Below are 7,688 nucleotides of genomic sequence, written 5' to 3'. Positions count from 1 at the left end.
TATTTGCAACAGCATGAATGGACCTGGAGAGTATGATGCTAAGCGAAATAAGCCAGGCAGAGAAAGACAAGTATCACATGATCTCACTCCTATGTGGAATCTAATGAACAAAATAAACTGATGATAAAAAATAGACCCAGAGACACCTGGGAAACACTGGTTGGGCAGAAGAGGACCGCAGGATAATTAAGAATATGGCAAGACAGAAGCTTTAAGTCTGTATAAAGGCACAAACCAAGACACTCTTGGAAGATTTCAGATGTTAGAGGAGCGAGAAGAAGGTGGGACCAAGCCTGGGCAGGTAGGAAGGAACAGAAGCCAAAGTGGAGGTGGCGGGAACACCAGCAGCCTGTACTGGGCGCACAGAAAGGGACTCCTTCCCTGTAACAGAGTATGAAATGGGAAGAGATACCGGGGGTTTGTGATGACCCCTTTGGTTGATTGAAGGGGTGAGAGGCAGTGGGAGGTCTCAGAAGAAGTTGTCTAGAATGAAGCTCTGGTTTTTTTTTCATAACCCAATTGTTATTTTTTTAAAAATAATTTTATTTTTTAATTATAGTTCACATACAATATTATATCAGGTGTATATCAGTGATTCCACATTATATAACTTATTGAGTGATCACCCCAATAAATCTAGTACCCATTTGACACTGTACATAGTTATTATAATACTAGAGGCCCGATGCACAAAAGTAGGCCTTCCTTCCCCTGGCTGCCGGCACTGGCTTCCCTCTGGCACCTGGGGCCAGGGCTTCCCTCGCAGCCCCAGCTTCATCTGGAAGGTGGTCCGGAAGGACATCCGGTCTAATTAGCATATTATGCTTTTATTATTATAGATTATTGACTATACACCCTATGTTTTACTTTATATCCCCAGGACTATTCTTTTTTATATTTATATATATATATATATATATATTTAAGGACTATTTTATTTGTTTATTTTAAATCTTTATTGTTGAGAGTATGTCCCCCCATTGCCCCTCTCCACCTGGTTCCCGCTTGCCCCAGGCCTTCACCACCCTATTGTCTGTGCCCATAGGTAATGCACACATACATGTAAGTTATTTGGTTAATCTCTTCCTGCCCCCTCCCCCTTTTCCTCTGAGATTTGTCAGTCTATTCCATGTATTCATGCCTCTGGTTTTATTTTATTCATCAGTTTATTTTGTTCATTAGGTCCTCTGAGATTTGTCAGTCTATTCCATGTATTCATGCCTCTGGTTTTATTTTATTGCCATTTTGTTGTTCATATTTTTCTCCTTCTTCTTCTTCTTCTTCTTTCTTCTTCTTCTTCTTCTTCTTCTTCTTCTTTTCTTCTTCTTCTCCTTCTCCTTCTCCTTCTCCTTCTTCTTCCTCTTCTTAAAGACTGTCCTTCAACATTTTATAATACTGGTTTTCTTCTTCTTCTTTTCTTCTTCTTCTCCTTCTCCTTCTCCTTCTCCTTCTTCTTCCTCTTCTTAAAGACTGTCCTTCAACATTTTATAATACTGGTTTGGTGGTGATGAACTCCTTTAGCTTTTTCTTGTCTATGAAGCTTTTATCTGACCTTCAATTCTAAATGATAGCTTTGCTGAGTAGAGTAATCTTGGTTGTAGGTCCTTACTATTCACCACTTTGAATATTTCTTTCTCCCTTGTAGGTAACTAACTGCTATTCTCTTGCTGCTTTTAAGATTCTCTCTTTGTCTTTAACCTTTGGCATTTAAATTATGATGTGTCTTGGTGTGGGCCTCTTTGAGTTTCTCTTGTGTGGGACTCTATGTGCTTCCTGGACTTGTAAGTCTATTTCTTTCACCAGGTAGGGGAAGTTTTCTGTCATTATTTCTTCAAATAGCTTTTCAATATCTTGCTCTCTCTCTTCTCCTCCTGGCACCCCCATAATGCAAATGTTATTATACTTGAACTTGTCCCAAAGGCTCCTTACACTATCTTCATATTTTTGGATTCTTTTTCTTTTTTTCTGTTCTGATTGGGTGTTTTTGCTTCCTCATCTTCCAAATTGTTGTTATTATATATATTTATTGGCACTTTATTATTTTGTTATTCATGTTTTTAATCTTTTTTTTTGCTTCTTCTTCTTCTTAAAAAAGACCCTTTAATATTTATTTCTTTTATTAAAAAGTTTTAATGTTGACATAATTGCAGGTGTCCTTCTTTTCCTCATCCTTTGCCCAACTCTTCCCACCTCCCCCTCCTCTGCCATGGCCTTCACCAAACTATTGTCCATGTCCACAGGGTATGCATCAATGTCCTTTGGTTAATCCCTTCATCTTCTTTATCTAATCATCCCCCACCCCTCAGGCACCTGCTAATCTGTTCCATGTATCCATGCTTCTGGTCCCATTGTGTTCATCAGTTTGTTTTGTTCATTAGATTGTTTTATTTTTCCAAATGTTGAGCTAGTTGTTCCACTCCCATTTATTAAATACTCCATCTGGAGTTTTCTCACTTGAAATTCTAACTTTCTCCTATACCAAATTTCCGTATTTACTTTTTCCATTTCTGCACTGTCTTTTTTCCTACTGGGCTGTCAGTTTAACCTGTCTCAGTAACATTCTACTTTAAGTCCTATAGCTTTAAAATATCTTTTAACTCATGCTAGGGTGCATTTGTTTTTCTTTCAAAATTTTCTTGACTATCCTTATACATCTATTTTTTAACTTCAATTTTAGAATCATTTTGTCAAGTTTCCAAGAAAACTACTTTGGAATTTTATTTAAAATCACAAAAACTAAATAATTGGGTAAAAAGTAAAATGATAGACACATACTTCTTTTACTTAGGTGGGTGCAGGATAGTTAACAGTCAACAATTAACTCAATGACAACTAGGGGATTTGTGGTCTCTGGAGAGCGGTGCCTGTGCTTTGAGGGGTCCAGAAAAAAGAAAATTACTTGACATTACAATGATATGCAAAAAGACAACAGACAGGCTCAGTTCAGGTAAAGATTGACTTTTGTCAGGCAGGATACCAGTCTAGGACGACTACCCACTATAAATTGCTTTTAGTTAAAACGGTTTAATTTTAGACCATCCTTTGTGGTTAGTTTAGGTCTCTGAGTTTGTAAGTCTGCCATGTAGGCTTCCCTGGAGCTTGTCAGGTTTAGCAAGTGGCCACTTTTCATCCACAGGACCAAGGTGGCTAAAGGTGCTTTTTTATTCTTGGTTTTGCTTGTTTGGAACTACCTCTAAATCAAACAAAATACAATAGATAAAAGACAGTGATCTACTTGAATATCATGTAATCACCAGGGGGTTTTGGTGCTATGCAATTTGTCTTGATTGACTCCGTTGTTTCCCTCTGGTTTGTGGGGAGCTTGCTGCAATACTGTGACTTCTGAGGACGTGTGTGCTATTAAATTTTGAACTTGTGTGAATTTCTTTTACTTCAAGTGGGTCTACATGCAGCCACAGCAATGCTCACTTTGTGAGAACAAGATACAGCTTATTACCAACGAGTTAAAGGATGTCCTGTGACCTCAGCCTGTACCCAACATACAGTGCTTCCTGGAATGCTCCCCGGCTTTCCCTTCCGTGGTGGGGCCAAGCACTAGCTCTACTCAAAGACACAGTGTTGAAGAGGAATAGTGAGATGACCGTGGACTTTTGTAGACCTGTGAAACTTAGTTCAGCTGAAGAAGTCTTTTCATTATAATCATTTCTGACCTGGGTAGTGGCTTTCTTTCCCACCCCCTAACCCCATCCCTTTAAATGTGCTGTAACCATAAAAAGGTTACCAACCAGGAGAAGTCAGTTTAGGGCCAGTAAGGAGGGATTTAAGTGTAACTGTGTAATTGACAGGATGATTCATTACTTTGTAGGTCACTGGAAAGGAGCAGAATTTCTCAAACTGTGTTCCTGGGTTGATATTAATCATACAAATGCCCTGAGCACAAAAAGTTCTCAGGGTTCCAGGGCCAAGTTGGCTTAGGATATGCTGCATACTAATTCCCCAGAGAGGGGACTTTACAATGTGCATTAGCATATTAAAAGTTCTGAGAAGTACCGCAGGGAAGAATTCAGTTTTAGTTTTCTGAGTGATTAAGCAGATATATTAGTACAAAGGACAAGTTTCCTTTAAGCCAAACAGGTTTCCCTTAGCACCAGTTTTGGAAGGGCTAGAGGAGATTGAATGGAATTTTACTTTCTCTTTTGTCACAGTCTCCCCAGCCCCCATTAAAACATGTGTCCGTTAACCTAAGAAGACATTCAAATCTGTAAAGAATTTTTGTGAGTTTATTTGAGCCACACTGTCGACAATTGTGGGGAAGCAGAATCTCTACATATTGGGATAATGCTCCAGGGAATGGCGGTTTTTCACCTGTTTTTATAAATTACCATCAAAGGTGGAGATGTAAGTGGGTTACATGAAATGCATTGGTGATAGATTAGGGAGGTGGGAGAAAGCAAAGGGTGGGGGAGAGAAACCTCTGGGATTGGATAAAAAGTAAAATGATAGACACATACTTGTTTTACATAGATGGGTACAGGATAGTTAACAAAATAACTAACAATGAGGGAATTTGTGGTCTGTGCCCTGGCGCCATTTGTTATTTTTGTGGCCTGAAGGGTCCAGAAAAAGGGAAGTTACAAGTTACCCTGACATTTCACAGTTATGTTATCTTAGGTGCAAAAAAGACAAAAGGCTCAGTAAAGATGGAAGTTGATCTTTGTCAGGGAAGACACTGGCCTAGGACGTGACTACTATAAACTGTTTTTTAATTAAAAGGTTTTCATTTCAGACCATCCTTTGTGGTTACTTTAGGCCTCTTGAGTTTGCAAGGCTGCCACGCAGGCCTTCCCTGAGTTAGGTTAGCATGTAATGCCTTTTTGTCATTTTAAGTGAAATGCAATCAAAATCAAATTCCACTGAAAATATAATTTAAAAAATATATTTGTATTTATTTCAGAGAGGAAGGGAGAGGGACTGAGATAGAAACATCATTGATGAGAGAGAATCATTGATCGGCTGCCTCCTGCATTTCCCACACTGGAGATCCAGCCCACAACCCAGGCATGTGCCCTGACTGGGAATCGAACAGTGACCTCCTGGTTCATAGGTCTATGCTCAACCACTGAGCCATGCCGGCTGGGCAGAAAATATGCTTTTGCTTATTTATTCATAATGTCAATGGTGTACTTAAGTGCATTAGATAAAAAGGTGGACTTTTTAACTCACATGACACTTTCAGAAAATGACCTTCTAATGCAGCCATTGATTGATTTATTCAAATAATAGATATGAAGACACTCCTGAGTCTTCAACACCATGGTAAGTATGAAAAAGATGTAGATATTCTAGAGCAGTGGTTCTCAACCCGTGGGTCAAGACCCCTTCGGGGGTCGAATGACCCTTTCACAGGGGTCGCCTAAGACCATCGGAAAACATATATATAATTACATATTGTTTACAGTAGCAAAATTACAGTTATGAAGTAGCAACGAAAATAATTTTATGGTTGAGGGTCACCACAACATGAGGAACTGTATTAAGGGTCGAGACATTAGGAAGGTTGAGAACCACTGTTCTAGAGTCAGGGGGTGGTAAGGGATAAGAAAATTGGGAAAATACCAGAAGCCCATACATATCCTTCATGGGGCTACTCCAGAGGCAGAATCCTGCCGTCAGCATTAGGTGGCTGTGGGAGGGGAAGTACCAGCCTGAGCCGGAGAGGGGCGTGGCCCAAGCCAGAAAGTAGGTTGTCCTTTTACTGCAACACTTGAAGGTTTTGCCAGGGACACCAGCACTCACAAACTGAATTCTGACGTGTATCAGTTCTCAGCGATAACATTGCTGCTGTGTAACAAGCCACTTCAAGCTTCTCTTACTTAAAACCGTATCCCTTTATGATCACAGGTTGCCTTGGGTTGATCTGACACAGGCTCAGCTGGGCGACCGTGCTTCAGGTTGTGGTGCTGGAACACCTCTGCTTCTTACTGCAGGTCTGTGAGTCAGCTGGGGCATCTCTGCTCACATGTTTCTGTTTCTTTTTCTTGAATTCATTAGGTAACATTGATTGATAACATTACAAAAGTTTCAAGTGTACAATTCTGTAATACATCATCTGTATATTGCATTGTGTGTTCACCATCCAAAGTGAAGTTTCCTTCCATCACCATTTATCCCCCCTCCCCCCTCTTCTACCTCCCACAACCCCTTTGCCTCTTGTAATCACCACACCGTTGATTGTGTCTAGGATCTTTGATATTTATTTTTGCTTAATTCCTTCACTTTTCGCACTCAGCCCCCCAATTCCCCACCCCCATGACAGCTGTTAGTCTGTTTTCTGTATCTATGAGTCTGTTTCTATTGTGTATGTTTGCTTATTTTGTTCATTAGATTCTACATATAAGTGAGATCACATGGTACTTGTCTTTCTCTGACTGGCTTATTTCACTTAGCATAATGCTCTCCAGGTCCGTCCATGCTGTCACAAAAGGTAAGATTTCCTTCTTTTTTATGGCTGAGTGGTATTCAATTGGGTAAACATACCACTCATTTACTGATGCACAGTTAGGTTGCTTCCAAATCTTGTCTATTATAAGTAATACTGCAATGAACATTAGGTTGCATATATTCTGTCAAATTAGTGTTTTGGGTTTCTTCAGTGGAATCCAGAAGTGGAATCACTGGGTCATAAGGCAGTTCCATTTTCCATTTTTGAGGAAACTCAGTATTGCTTTCAACACTGGCTGCACCAATCTGCATTCCCAACAGTGCATTTCTCCACATCCTTGATAACACTGTTGTTTGTTGATTTATTGATAATTGCCATTCTGACAGGTATGAGGGGATATCTCATTGTGACTTTAATTTGCATTTCATATGTCTGTTAGCCATCTGTAGGTCCTCTTTGAAGAAGTGCCTATTTAGGTCTTTTGGCCATTTTTTAATTGGATTGTTTATTTATTAGGTTTTGAGTTTCATAAGTTCTTTATAAATTTTGGATATTAACCCCTTATTAGATGTATCATTAGCGAATATGTTCTCCCATTCAGTGGATTGTCTTTCATTTTGTTGATGGTTTTCTTTGCTTTGCAAAAAATCAGAAAAAAATATTGTTATGAGAAATGTCCTAGATTTTACTGCCTATGTTTTCTTCTAGGATTTTTATGGTTTCAAGTTTTACATTTAAGTCTATAATCTGCTTTGTTATTTTATTTATTTATTTTTAATCTTCACCCAAGGTTATTTTTTTTCCATTGATTTTCAGACAGAGTGGAAGGGAGGAAGAAGGAGAGGAGAGGAGAGGAGAAGAGAGGGGAGGGGAGGGGAGGCGAGGGGAGGGAAGGGGAGGGGAGGGAAGGGTATAGAAACATCGACATGAAAGAGACACATCAATTGGTTGCCTCCCATATGTTCCCGGATCAGGGGCGGGGATCAAACCCGACACTAAGGTATGTGCCCTTAACCGGGAATCGAACCCATAACTCTTCCTTTGGTCCATGAGCCAACACTCTAATTACTGGGCCAAACTGGCCAGGGCTGTTTTGAATTTATTCTTGTGTATGGTGTAAGAAAGTACTCTGGTTTCATTTTTTTGTACATATCTGTCCAATATTCACAACACCATTTACTTTATTCCATTGTATGTTCTTGCCGCCTTTGTCAAATATTAATTGACCATAAACTCATGGGTTTATTTCTGGGCTCTCTATGCTGTTCCATTGATCTATTTGTCT

This window comes from Myotis lucifugus, unplaced genomic scaffold, assembly GCF_000147115.1.
Source record: "Myotis lucifugus unplaced genomic scaffold, Myoluc2.0 scaffold_90, whole genome shotgun sequence".
Lineage (NCBI taxonomy): Eukaryota > Metazoa > Chordata > Mammalia > Chiroptera > Vespertilionidae > Myotis > Myotis lucifugus.
This window is presented reverse-complemented; position numbering follows the sequence as displayed.